Here is a 14,422-nt window from a genome sequence, read left to right on the forward strand (position 1 = left end):
GCTTTTTGTTTCACTGCAGTACCCAGCCCGTGCATTCGAAACTACAAAGAAAGTTTAAGACGCTCAATGTGATTGTCACAGGTTGCCCCGTCAGAGCGATCTCGGTCGTTAGTGGCAGAATAATCGGTACGAAATCGATGCCTAAATACCAGAAGAAACGTTCCCAACTTTAGAGCTTCCATATAATTTGTTAAAATTTAGCTTTTGGCTAGCGACTTCCAAGCACTCAAGTCGATCGGACAGTTTGCTCTTTTATTTATATACCAAAATAGTGTATTAGAAACAGCGTGCACAAAGCGACAATTTTAGAAACAGTTGTGTGCTCTCAGTGGCATAAAAATATTTTTTCCCCGATATTGTATCTAATCCTAATGTTTCAACAACCATCGGCTCTTCTAGTGGAAACTGGGTGGTTCTTTTAACAACAACAAAAAAAAAACTTCCGGGGAACTGTGAAGCAAATGTTGTAGTGGAACTCCCGCATGCCCTATAGACAAATATATTTTGCTGGAGAACTCATAAGCGCAGTTTGTCAATAAGTCTCGCAGAACCATCGCCCACCGTGCTTATGGCACCTTCTCAACAAATCATTCATTCTTATTTGCTGATGACGCGATGATTATTTCCAATTTTTTTGAAGGGGCGAAGCTTCTTATAGCGGCACCTGTTCGTCCCTCGTAGTCGTAGTGATTGTAGTGTGTAAAAAGTCTTACATTTTGACCTCCAAGATGGTGCCAGTGAGAGATTTCTTCTGTGCGTTGTCTAACAATAAAAAATTTGCTGCGTGCGCGTTAACTAAAATCCGAATTCTCCTGTCTCTCATTCCCCCTTAGCAGCCATTGGCTTATACATTGAGCACTATCTGACAAGAAAGGGTTGCTACGTTATACCCGCTGGGCGTAACCTCCTTGGGTTTAGAAAGGTTTAGCGAGCGTTGGGCCGCAGTGCCATGAATACAGGGAACTAGTATATAACATGGTGAACTCGAGGTGTTCAAAGGTGGGAAGTAGACACCAAGCGCAAGCCATAAGAAAGTGTGCGTGTGCCACCTCTCGTTTAGTCCTTGGAATGTCCGCTGTATGGCGGTGCTTCTATATGCGGAATATATGTCATGATGTTATTGAAGCCATTGACTCGGGTTATCAGGTAGATGCTATTTTTATTGACTTATCGAAAGCTTTCGATACAGTTCTCCATTCCAAAGTTTTACTTAAACTTAATTTCATATTTAAAAACCCGCTGCTCGTAGGTTGGAGATCTAGTTTTCTCTCGCACCGCTCGCAGTATGTATTTTTTAACTCAACGGCATCCAGTACCGCTTATGTAACTTCAGGTGTTCCGCAGGGCTCAGTACTTGGACCCCTCCTTTTCTTATTATTTATTAATGACATATCCGGTAATATAACGTCTCAGATTAGGCTATACGCCGATGACTGCGTGATTTATCAAAAAATTACTTCTGCTGAGGATCACGAGAAACTGAACAACTCATTTTCCAATTTTCGCACTTGGTGCCAAACCTGGGAAATGAATGTAAATTTCCAAAAAACTGTGTGCATGACATTTTCTACTCGGTCATCCGCTCATCTATTTCCCTACTCATTCGATGGTTATCATTTAACAAGCAAAATGGAATATAAGTACCTCGGCCTTCATTTCACTCACAACATGTCCTGGTCCAAACACATTGATATTACGTATAATAAAGCCCTGAAGAGATTAGGTTACTTACAGCGCGTTCTCCGTGTAGCACCAAAAGAAACCAAGCTCTTAATATTTAAAACGTTAGTACGGCCATTACTCGAATACGGTTGTGTCGTGTGGAATCTACACAAAGCGTCCGGCATTGCAAAACTAGAATTCATACAAAAAAAAGCCGTCCGTTTTATCTGCCGAAGATATGACCGGGATTTTTCGCCTACGTCCAACTTAGCACCTTTGGGTTTAACTCCTTTATCTGCCAGGCGCCATTCAGAATGCTTAAAGCTCCTGTACACCTTGATTAATTCGCCGCGCTTGCCCTCGCTCCACAGGTATCTGCAGTTTGCCACACCACCCTCTGTTCACACCAGGAGTCAACATGCGCTAAATATTACGCCACTTCACCCCAAAACTGATTTGTTCAGGTATAGTTTTTTTTCCCTTCACTATTGAGCTCTGGAACTTGCTACCCGGCGATACCCGCGGGCTCCCTTTGGAGCAGTTTCTGAGTGCAATATCACATGCGTGTTAAGTAAATATTTTCATGTTCTTTTGCTTTCTGTGCTCTTGCTCTGTTCATTCTGTATCTTGTGTAGTACTATGAACCACAAATTTGTGCCATATGCTCATGTTTTTGTTTCTGCTTGTTATCACCTGATCATTTGTATGTCCACTCCTGCAATAGCCCTAATAGGGGCTGCAGTATGTATAAAATAAATAAATAAAATAAAATAAATAAAAGATGCGTGATGGTGGTATTGGGAGTGATGACTACATGGACGAACGGACACACCGACAGATGCACGGACGAACGCGCGGATGGCTGCAAGGACGGATGGACGCATGGACGGACGCTGGGGCGGATGCATGGATGAACGCAGGGACGGACGCACAGATGGACGTGCGGACGCACGAACAGACGCACGCACGGACGGGCGAATGGACGCACAGGCGGCCACACAGACGCACGCATGGACGGACGGAAGCAAGAACGAATGGACGGACGGATGCTTTGCCCCACTCTCCATCATTCACTCCGTGGATATGCTGCCATTTTTTTTATTGCATTCGAGTACTACCAAAGTTATAACGCTTCTAAAGCGTCGTTGAATTTTGGCGGTTGAATGTAAGCCTGCGTACAATGCAAGCTGTACAGGAGACTGAGCACCGATAGCAGCGAGACGATTCCTTTTTGAATGTGTGCTGTTCGCTTGACAGCAGTGGGCTGACAAAATTGCGGGTCTTAGATAGCGAGCTTAGAGAGAAGAGTTCTCTCACTCTTTTCCGTCTTAACAACACTGCAGTTCGTTCGAGAGACGGTTAATTTTTTTGCGGTTGTTCATCATTATATTTTTTTTCATTTTTTATCTGCAATGGCCGTGAAAAATTATGAACCGTTCGGTGAATCCAATACCTGTCAGAAGTGTTCATCATTGCGAAGAGCTCGTGTTGTCGGTGTGCGCGGTTTTCCGAGCCGAACGACTTCTTAGGTTCCGACAGAATATTTAATCCCCATCTCACCTTCATCGCGTTCGAGTGTCAATTTTCTTTTTTCTCTGGCTCTCTCTCTCTCTCTTTAAAATAAAGCATAAAAATATGTAAAAAACATGCCTTCATATCTCGTGCTTTCCTTGGCAGCTGTATAAACGACAAGGCTCATCGAAAAAGCCCTCCGGGAAGCTGTCTGTTATCTGGAGCCGAAAGAGTAGGCTTCGCCTAAATTTGATTTTGCCGAGAGTATCGCGCAGATAAACAGTGGGACCCAAACCACACGTATTGAGTTCACCAATAACAGCACTATCGGTACCTGCACAAAAGGTTAGCTAATTTACTTCATTCAGCTATCGTTATTATAAGATGCTACATTCCACGCAGTACCGTCATAGCAAGAGTATTTCCCTCAAGTTCTCATCACCACCCATCTCTCTCTATTACCTTTTTTCCCACTTCCCATCGCCCAGCTTTGGACAGCCAACTGGGGGCGTCTATGGCTAAACTCGCTACTTTATGCCTTGATGTTTTCTTTTTTTTCCCTTGTTTTACGTTGCGAAAAATGCTTTTATGTACCTAATTGCTCCGAATTTTTTCACAACGTCACGAACATTCATTATCATCTTGCGAAACAAGAATGAAGACAGTCAAATTATTGACTCCTAGAGAAAGAACACATATTTTATTAGCACGCTTAATTAGTGTCCTAACAGAGTATCGCTTGGAAAAACAAACTGACTGCTGAAAGAAACGCGCTAACTTCTTCGCTTTCGATCTTCCACAGTCGTAAGATCCCAACGCACAAAATAAACACAAGTCAAACAGCGTGAAACCTTGGGAGCATTGTCATAACTTATTTGATATATTGCTAATAGTAAAGGTAGATTGAGTTATTCAAAATCAGAGTGTACGGAGGACCCCCGTCATTCTGCCTTTCGTTTTGCAGGGAGAAATAAAATCGGTGCAGCACACCATAATTCACGCGAGGGTGGCACCCAGCAGACCTGGTGAGTATCTAGCTTACGTTGACTTGCCTAGGCTTTTTAACCTCTCAACTGACTTTTTCGTGCCCCCTCTTATACTGTATCATACGAAGCCGTACTTGCTCTGAGTTCAGATCTTTTCTTGTGTCTATGACTCTCGATCTCTTTTTTCCTATGTCTGTTTGTATGTCTTCAATTTCCCTTACTTTCTCTCTTTTTTCCTTGTTCCTTCAATTCCCCATTTCTCTATCTTTAATGTTGCTCTCTCGCCTTGGGTTCTTTTCAGCCTTTCTTCCCATTAACTCTATCTATTTCTCTCTTTCTCGTTATTTCCTTATTTTTCTGTCTACTGCTTAAGCAAAGCTCAACCATAACATACTTAACGTCATATAACGTGATATTATCGTTTTGAAGCAAAAATAATTTATACGATAACTGTCGTAATTCCGACTTCAAACGAATGCCTGCAGTTCATATTCGCTCATGCATCGCTCGAAGTAATTCTATATTAGGTACTGGTCTAAAAGACCTTTGGTAAGCTTCTGAGGAAGTGACGTCATAGTAGAGGAATTGATGGCGTCTTTTTTGTTTCGCGAGAACACCTGATGAGAAAAGTATGTACACACGGTGATTAGAATATTCAAAATAGAATAACAATTATTTCAATTATAGAGCTTTTAATGTTATGACTGCGGGTTTTTTTTCTCCCACGTCTGCAAAATGTAGGTTAAATGATATGGCCCTAACTCAAGTGATGAAAATGTAGGAGAAAATTCAGGGCAATAATATCTTAGAACGCCTCGTAACAAAATATTTAGATTGTCTGTACACTTCGCAAGCACCCCTCAGGGAGCCATGCTGTAACCGATACTATATAACACAGGCCTCAGAAAGCCAGCAGGTCAGCTGGAAAATTCAAAATGTACAGGGGCAGCTTTTTATGCAGACGATGTCATTTTACGGACAAAAAGTGGGTCTTATGCGGACAAACAGAACGCCCTCTAGCAGGCAGTATATAAAATACAAGGTTTCGTGACCACCCCAAGGATGCTCGCTAGGAAAAAAAAAGCTAAACTGGTTAAAGTTAGACCAATGTTCGCAAAGAAAAAAGACTTCATATTGCTGAAACTATCGCTGGACGAAAGCTAAATCAGAGAGGCAGACAAGCGTACAAGCAATGTAGATACAAGACCATTAATGACCGAAACAAACACTGAAAATATTGTGGGAAACCACAGACATTGTGGCTCGGATGGTGAGACGAATAGCAAACAGTAGAGCGGGGCTAAAACAGACAATAACAAGAGCTGAATTTCAACAGTGCTTTCTTGCCCATTTTGTCTCTTTCTAAAGTTGTCATGCTGTTACTTCAATACAACCAGAAAATACCATTGCACTCGTGCATTTATCATAAATAGCGTTACGTGTGCGCTGCCGTACCAGGCGATGACAGACGAGGAGACGAATCAAATGAACTCAACGACACGAAAAGCATTCTAAGCAGCATTGTGTAATCCGGTAAACGTAAAAACCTTGAAGATAGAGAAATTAGGCACAAGCAATATCTTTGAGGAGAATGCGAGTTTAAAAAAAATGGTTTCTAGTAAGTAAAGTTACTTCCTCCTACTCTTCTCAGAAACATAAATAGTGTTGTAAATTTCTACCTGCAGAGGAAGAACAATACATTAGGCTACGTATATTTTTGCGAACTTTCCACGAACTACTCTTAATTTTCATCTGAGGGTATTGTCTTGCTTCCTTTCCGAGAAGCCATGTCTTAAGACCATCTTTTTTTGAGGAACGCTTTGACGATTCCCAACAAACGTTTGTATTATCAACAGGCGTACCAGCGGAAGAAGTGCCTTACAAAGAGTAAAACTCTCAATTTAATCCTGTTTCTTCCTCTAAGCGAATAGCTACCACCGCATCCCTCGACAGCCCACAAGGCAGTGAAAGCCCTCTTGCGTTTCTTGAGAAAGACGAGTTTATGTGAACGCCTGTGACATGCGGTAGAGTTCTACACACTGCAGTGAAATTACTGTCAATCTTCTCTTTTTTACTTTTCCTTTCCTCTTTTTCTCATCTTTCTTTTCCCATTCCCAAATCCCCGCAGTTTAGGGTAGCCAACCGGATGTCTTTCTGGTTAACCTCCCTGCCTTTTCCCTTTTTTTGCTTTCTTCCTAGCTACCACCACAATTACCGCTTGAGACATATCCGCAATTGTCCGCCAGCTCAGGGGTCTCCGAAATCCTCCTCGAAAGCACCGCTCTCTTGGCCGCCTCTTCTACAGTCGAGTCTGATTTATCGAACCGGAATCCACTCGCGGTTGGTTCCCCCATTACGCAAACGGCTTCTAATGTCGTTTTGCTGTAGAATTAATTGCGAATTTTCTTCGCCTCTCTGTGTGCTTGCTTTAATCGGGTGCAGCGTGGAGCTACGAGCACTCGCCGTAATGTTTCGACGCCGATTCCGGGCTATGGGGCGCGTTCTAATTTCGTTAACGGAGGCACACCGATACACCAATGCTACGTCAGCGAGGGAATGTTTGCAATCTCGGTTGCTCTTCTTCAGCGTATATATATATATATATATATATATATATATATGGAGCGCATGGTTTAGGCCTTAATGAACGTACGTACGTAAAGACAAAAAACAAAAATGAGATAAATGTCAGAAATAAAACAACTGCCATGACAAGCACACTGACTTTTCTTACACGCTATCACCGTCCAATAAAGCAGCTGCTTCCGTCATTTATGAGGGCAAAAGAAGGCAACCATTGAAAGCAAGCGCGAGCAAGAACAACCGTGGAGCCAAATCAAGCCTATAAATATATCGAATGCCTGACTATGCTTGCGTGGTTCCTATTGTTTTTCTTACAATGACAAGAAATTGCAGGCCTGTACTGCTGGATTCCTCGCCACTCGGCCAAATTTAAAATCACGTAGGCGGGGATTGTAGTATTCGACATCATAACAATTCGGATGGCTTCTTTTTTCTGGTGTTCTTTTTTTGCTTTCTCTTTCTATAATATAACGGCTACCCATTCTCGTTCTGCCAGCCGACGTCATTACCCGAAGACTTACGCCGCACGCTAACCCCATCCAGTGTGGTTCCTACAACAAGTTGCACGACTACTACATTTTTCGGTGGCTGCACTGTCGCGGCTCTCTATTAGCGAGGCCCCATTTATAATGACCATTCATTTGCGCCGGCAACGGCGACCTGCTATCTTTCGACGCCCTTCAACAAATGCAGCGGGAAAAATTTCTTCCCGCAGCGAAGCTTTGAGGCAGGAGACAAAGCGTGCGATAGTAACTAAACTTGGGAATACGAATAAAAGAAAAGTGGGATGATGTAAAAAAGTCTAGGTGAAAGGACAAGGAAAAAGCATAATTCTGGAATGCACCTTCAAAAAAGTATCGGTGGCCGCGAGGTGGTCGATGTGGAATGGTGTGGAGTAGCCTTGTAGAACATTATGCGCATCGTAGAAGCTAGCACGTTTGCGTTTTCCTCGAAGAAGTATCAGCCTGCGATGAGAGTATTTTGCAACTGCCTGAAAGCGAGAAGCTTCTTTCCGTGCCTCCTGAGCCTTTTAGTAGCGTTAGCGACGCGCGGGTTTCTTTAGGCGGCGTTGGTGAAAAAGAACCGAAAGGGCGGCATCTATGTGGGGGCCACTTCTGAAAGTATTCTCGTGACAATGACGCATTGGAAGTCGCAAGTGGCCCAGAAAGCCACCACAAGGGGAGGCAGTCTGTATTCGCTGCTGTTTAGTGTAGCCCGGCGCCTTCCCGTTGGCAACGTTACAGGTGAAGCGGCATTGTAGTTGCACCTGTTCCAAGCTTTGAGCTAGGGACCACACAATAGAAGTTGGTTGAGCATCTATCTTACTCGAGGAGAAGAAACAACGCGCGAGTTATTTGTAACATCTTTGAAAGGCAACCTTTTCGAATGGCTGCTCAGCGCAAAGTCATTTCGAAAGCCTTTCTGCGTGACGGCATTTACAAAATCTTAATCCTTTGTCATAGGAATGGCCGACAACGCTCTCTGCGATGCCTGTCATTGCGAAGTGACGCTACACCGCATCCTGTGTGACTGTCCGTTGTATCTAGAGACAGTCACTGGCATCCGTTTTTGCGCGCATCGACAACAGCCAAATGTGTCTGACAAGTGCCCGAGAGAAGACATTGCAACAGAAGGCGACAAAAGCGCTGTTGAAATTCCTACGCGACACGGACTTGAACAAGCGGCTTTAACAGAAATGCCACACACCGCGAAAGACAACACTGGACTATGACTGAGTGTGCACGCGTGTGCTACCGAATGTGCTGTGTTTATCTCTCTTTCCTCTCTGCTCTCTATCTTTCATCTCCCCCATCCCCCTCCCATGCGCAGGGTAGCAAACCGGCTGCCTATAGGCTGGTTAACCTCCCTGCCATTCTTTTCCTCCTATTTTCCTTCCTTCCTTCTTTCTGAGTGGCCTTTCTAAGTGGCCTTATTGCTAAGCAGCAGAAGGTAAAGTTATTTATTTATTATTTATTCATATGCACTTTTACGCCACAACATATTGAGAAAAGAGATTATTATGAAATAACGAAGCTGCATCATTCACGTCAGTAAGGGTGTATCGATTTGTTGAGCTGCCCAAGACGCTGAAGTCGCTACCTCTGTCACCAATATCCAGAAAGATATCGACTTTCTTACACTGCATGTCTTTTTACTTTAATTCTCCTGAGAGCGAGATTATTGATTGCAATATGTCATGCGATGTTTCTTTCTAGAGCGCTTCCTAGGAACTTGTAAAATTAAAACTGTTCTTCGCAATTCTTCCCGGCTACTTACTATGATCGATGGAAAAAGTGATATGATAGTGTTGTGCTCCCTAACTGGGAAACACTTCTTATTTATTTAAAATCTTTTACACCTGAATTACACTCTCCGCAGACGCTTCATTCTCATGTTTCTTTTACTTGAATGGTGCTATATTACTGAAGCACAGCAGCTATAAATTTGATAAATTATTTTTTATCTGAAGACTTTTTATTTATATTACTCGCCGCATTTTCATAAATCATCAATGTGAATATCGCGAAAAAAATTATTTCTCTAAAACGAATATTTCCTGCTTGCACCAATTTCATCGGTGTTTCGAAGAGGGATGGATATGCACGTAGGTGGTAGGTTTAGTGTATTACGAAATCTTTTTCACACTACCGGTTTATGCTGAGATCACGCGTCGATCACACACAATTTGAAACATTGCCAAATATAAAATAATCTCTTGCTTCCAATTCAGTTTAATTTAAAACGACTGCTACACTCACTGTAACTATTGTGCACAACGACCACCAAAATAACGGCTTCTGGTGTATCTCTGCAAGAAGTGCGTGATTTTTGAAGTAGACAGTGACGTCACTAGCGCGAAAGGAAACATTTTTTTTCGTCACATATGCTTGGTTCCAAGCTCTAAATTCTAATAGCTTCCGCTCTCGTGCGCTAGTTTTCATCGCTCTTTTCACATGCTGTAGTGCCATAAAAACCGTCTCGGTGCCCCAGTAACGTTTTCTTCACTCATGTTCATGGTTCAAGGTAGCCATCTTGAATATAACCTGGCTAAGCTTTTTCGCATTCTTTCTCTCTTTCCTGTATCACTGTGAGAAGTATTCCTGTATTTTAATGAGACCACTGATGTTTCATCGACACGACGAAGCTGATTTTGTCGCACTGTGACAGCACTTTTTGTAGCGCTACGTGCTTGATTATGGCAACATGGTCATTTGTAGGGCGGTGATAATGAAAAAAAAAAACAGTTAAAGAAGGATAACTTCAGTCAGACTCTCCTGTATTCTTTTTTTTGCATCGTCCTGAGCTTCAGACTTCAGGTGCGCTCACTACTGCTTGCTTTCATTCGCGTATTCTGTGGATGTTAAAAAATGCTTCCTTTTGGTCGTTTATTTCGAAGAAGAAAGGCAGAACGAAGTATGTTGTAATGAATGGGACTTGGAGAGAACGCCTTTGCGGCAGGCTGGCTGTACACTATCTCACCTCCTTCTGCTCTTCCTTCCACTAAGCATTACAGCCACATGCAAATGGCTCAAGAAATAAAGGAAATTTAACAATTTTGTAAATAACCCGCCTTCGCAATGTCTGCTTTTCGCTTTATTGCCAGTATCCTTCTGCGTTGGTTGGTTGGAACAACTTTATTCAGATCATGTGGGGCACACCCTTCGTTGGTCTGCATTGATCACAATGTATCTGGCACTCTCAAAAGCAAGATTGTATTGGTTTCAAAATAATTCGGCTGTGCAGTAGTTTTTGTGAATTTCCGAGCTTTCAGCGCATCTTACCAGAAGCGGTCACTCAGATGTTACCTCTAACATCGGTATTGCCAAAGTGACCGAAATTCAGCGTCATCAATTATTATGTCATCAGAATGTTTGCAACTACGCGCTGAGAACCTTTATTTACATGTAAAAACAAGCAGCGATTCACTTTTTTTGTGCACAGTTTACAACAATGGTCACTACTGTGAAACTCAATAAGAATGCCCTTTTTTTAGTTTATGAGTCACCGTATTTCACTAGAACCAACGTTCATAATACACACGCTTGTGCGAAAGAGGTAGTGATCACTTTGATCATGTGCCCCAAAATTTGGTAATGTCGTTATGTGTGTGCCTACATCAACAGCAATGTATTCATCGCTATGTACATATCGAAGCAATGAGCCAGAGTGCCGAACACATTTCTGCCCGTTCCTTTCAACCGCATAATCTCGGCATATAACCCCGGGTCTTACTGAAAGGATCTTCCTTACATCTGCGTTCAGAAGGAAATGAGGCGCGCGGAGCCCAGAAACAAGGTAAGACCGGCGCAGCTTGATTGTATACTTTGCGAGGAGCTTTGTTCACTTTTTCTACCTTCTTTTATCTAGATATACGGGAATGGTAACGCCTGTACACGCAAAGGCGATGCTAATCTCAGCGGTCACTTTCTTGATTGGACCACCGCGCGCACCACGTGGGTGATTCCACTAACGACGTATGCGCCACTTTCACTGATCGCCTCACCCGTACTGTTTTGCCGGCCGCGTAAGCTAGTCCATGATGCGACGAGAGCGTCGCAAGACGCCGATTTGAGAGTTGTGCGAGTGGGTAACGAAATTGCTAGGGTGTGTATCCTCGTGCGAGCCTAATTCCCAGTGCTGGATCATTGCCCCGTTGTAGGTTCTACAAACAAGATGCGAGTGTCCTTTCCCTAACATTCTTTTACATGTTCAGTGATCTACTTACGAGCTTTGGTGTCATGGTTACATTACAAGTCTAGCTATGTGTGCAGTGTAACCAGTACGAATGACGAAGATGCGATAGCGATTATAACATATCGAATAATGTAATTTTTTTATTAGATAGTGGCACGTTCGACAAGTGGTTAGCGTCTCGAAGAAGAGCATAATGACCCTGATTTTCTGCCTCCTATCGTGAGGGTAGTAATTCTGTAATCTGGTAGAAACGACAATGATAGTTCGAAAAGAAATTCATTGTTTTTTAGGGGCGAAGCTCCTTAACGCATCGGTCTGACCATTCATTGTATGTATGTATGTAGCAGTACGTAGCCACTGGTGGCACATACCCGCTTTAGAACGCACGAACAGACAGACAGACAGATGGATGAATGCATGAACGGACTCATGGACGGACGCTCAGACAGACGAACGGACGCACGGACGGACGCACAGATGGTCGCGCGGATGGACGGAAGCAAGAACAAATGGACAGATGAAAGCGCGCACGGGCTGACGGGCGCTTCACTCCACTCATCATCATTCACTCTGTGGATATGCATATCATTTTCTCAGTTTTGAATTCAATTACCTACGACATAGTTGAGGAATAGCCCACTGCGCTCTAGTCGCGTCTCTCAGTACCCTCATTAAGGTTTGACCGCCTATTTGTTCGTTTATTGTGCAATGCGCGAACGTAGCAAACAGTTATTTATCAGTAAGAATAAACTACAGCAATGCCTAAGCTCCAGGGAAGATGCAGGCTTGGAGAGATGACAATACTTAGCAGAGGCATTCTATAGACTCAGCGACAGCTCATGTAGAAGAATGTGTCGTCTCCGCAAGAATAAAGCTGAAACATGTCATTAAGAGTTGTCTGGCTGCTGATATACCTCACGCCAATGAATATTCGGCAAAACGAATTGCGGTGAGTTTTATATATACTGACACTTACGAACTCAGTCACAATGGCATTTTTCTGATTACACTGCCACTAAGCACAGTACTTCAAGAGGCAATTTTATCCAGCTTCGAAAATAAGTTTCTCGAAGGATCTTTGTTTATCTGTCTACCCCAGACTGCCAGTCGGGGTAGTGTTCTGTCAGTCACACACGGAGAATACGAGAGCCATTTTGTCGGGATCTGCATAGGAGCTAATCAGTCCCTGGGGCTTTGTTGAAACCAACGCGGTCATTAGGATGTGAGCAGAAACCGCCAAGCGGGAAGCTTCCGGAAACAACTGCCATTGAAACAGACTTGTTGTTTCTGAAAGCATCTGCAACAGTTTGTTGAGGTATATGCATGTACACTATAAGCTGCAGTGAACACCTCAGTTCTAACAACAACCTTTGTGCACATGATAAGCACTGTCTGTTTACCGACGATAGCGTTTTTTTTTCCTCGGCGGAAAGGTAGATTTGCTCGTTCGCTGGCTTTGGAACGCTACACAAGCATGATAGAAGCACGAGCGTTGCTTGTGTACATTTAAATTTTCGTCGCTTCGTTATTACATACATTCTCATTACACACAGACGTTTCACTGATGTAGTAGATTAGGCGTTGTGCTGCTGTTTTCAAGGACAGGAGATAGCATTTGGATGGGGCCGCCACACTTAGCGAACATAATTCAACACAAATTTATGTTAGCAAGCTTTAATTAAGTGCAGGGGGTGTGTTAGAGAATTCGGTTGTCGAATTTGGTAAAAAAAATGTTCATCGTACCGAGCTACGCAATGTTGGTTGAATAGACACCAGAAATGGGATTCGCAGAAGTATAAAATGTAAAGATTTGTGAGAGAGAATCTTTATGATGACACACAGACCATGAAGTCAGAAAATGTGGCTTTTGAAAAGGCAACTTGTCTATACTTCCATTTGGAGTTCTCATCTAACCCTGATTAGTATGCAAATAGTCTTCGTTTATTTTAATTAGGCTAGGTCTGAAAAAAAGAAATGATTTCTTAAGTTCTCTTTCTTTTGTTGAAAGTAAAGCTTGCTATACTGAAGCGGCCTTGCTGGCTCGCATTAGGCAATGCTCACTCAAGCACCGCTACAATGGCATGCAGGATTTCATGTCGGGGTCGGAGAAAGGAGCATTTTGTCTTTGACACACGTTGACGACTTACTTCCCAGCAATCCGAGTTTTTCACTGCATGCGAAAAGATGGGAGTACATATTGTCTTATTTTCCTTCCCTTCAGGGAGAAGTTAGGACAAAACCTTTCGTCGTCTTTCCGCATGCAGTGAAAGACTCGGATCGCTTCAGACGATGACTAAAGCAGTTTTGATGTAACTCTACACGCTCGGTCAATTTTCTGAAAAACGAAAGAAAGGTTCAATAGACGATGCCCGCGCATGCATGACAGGGCTCTTGAAGGTTGTCTCAAAGTCTCATTCTCATTTTTTAAAGCAGGGCAAGAAATAAATTCAGTAACACACTTTTTGTTAAAAAATGTAAATCATAAGGGGCACTACCATTGCGTAAACTTCATTTACAACTTTGTACTTCACTCCTCCATGGTTTATCAAATCCTGTGTCAATCACGTGGCTACAAATCTACACTAACAGTGGGCTTACAGGAAGTCAAAGTGAAAACTATGGATCATACTGTGTCATATTTTGTTACGCGTGCACATTATCATTTTGCCTGCGATTCACAGAAATATTGTACGGCCATATTTTTTATAAGCAGGAATTTCAGACAAACATCATAACGAATAATCTTCGGTGCGTAACAGCTTTGCCACTGGTTGCGACACAGGTGGCTTTTTGTGCATTTCGAGTGACAGGATTAAGACATATTTGGGATTAAAACACATGCGCTACAGTTACTGGGAAAAATAAATTTGTGTACGCCCCACACTTTTTTTTTTTGCCGAAGTAATTGTGGCACCGTATCTTAATCATAAGCAACCAGCTAGCTTAATATCCCACTTTGCTGACGACAATTTCAGTCTGCGAAG

The sequence above is a fragment of the Rhipicephalus microplus genome, chromosome 4 (assembly GCF_043290135.1).
Source record: "Rhipicephalus microplus isolate Deutch F79 chromosome 4, USDA_Rmic, whole genome shotgun sequence".
NCBI classification, from domain to species: Eukaryota; Metazoa; Arthropoda; class Arachnida; order Ixodida; family Ixodidae; genus Rhipicephalus; species Rhipicephalus microplus.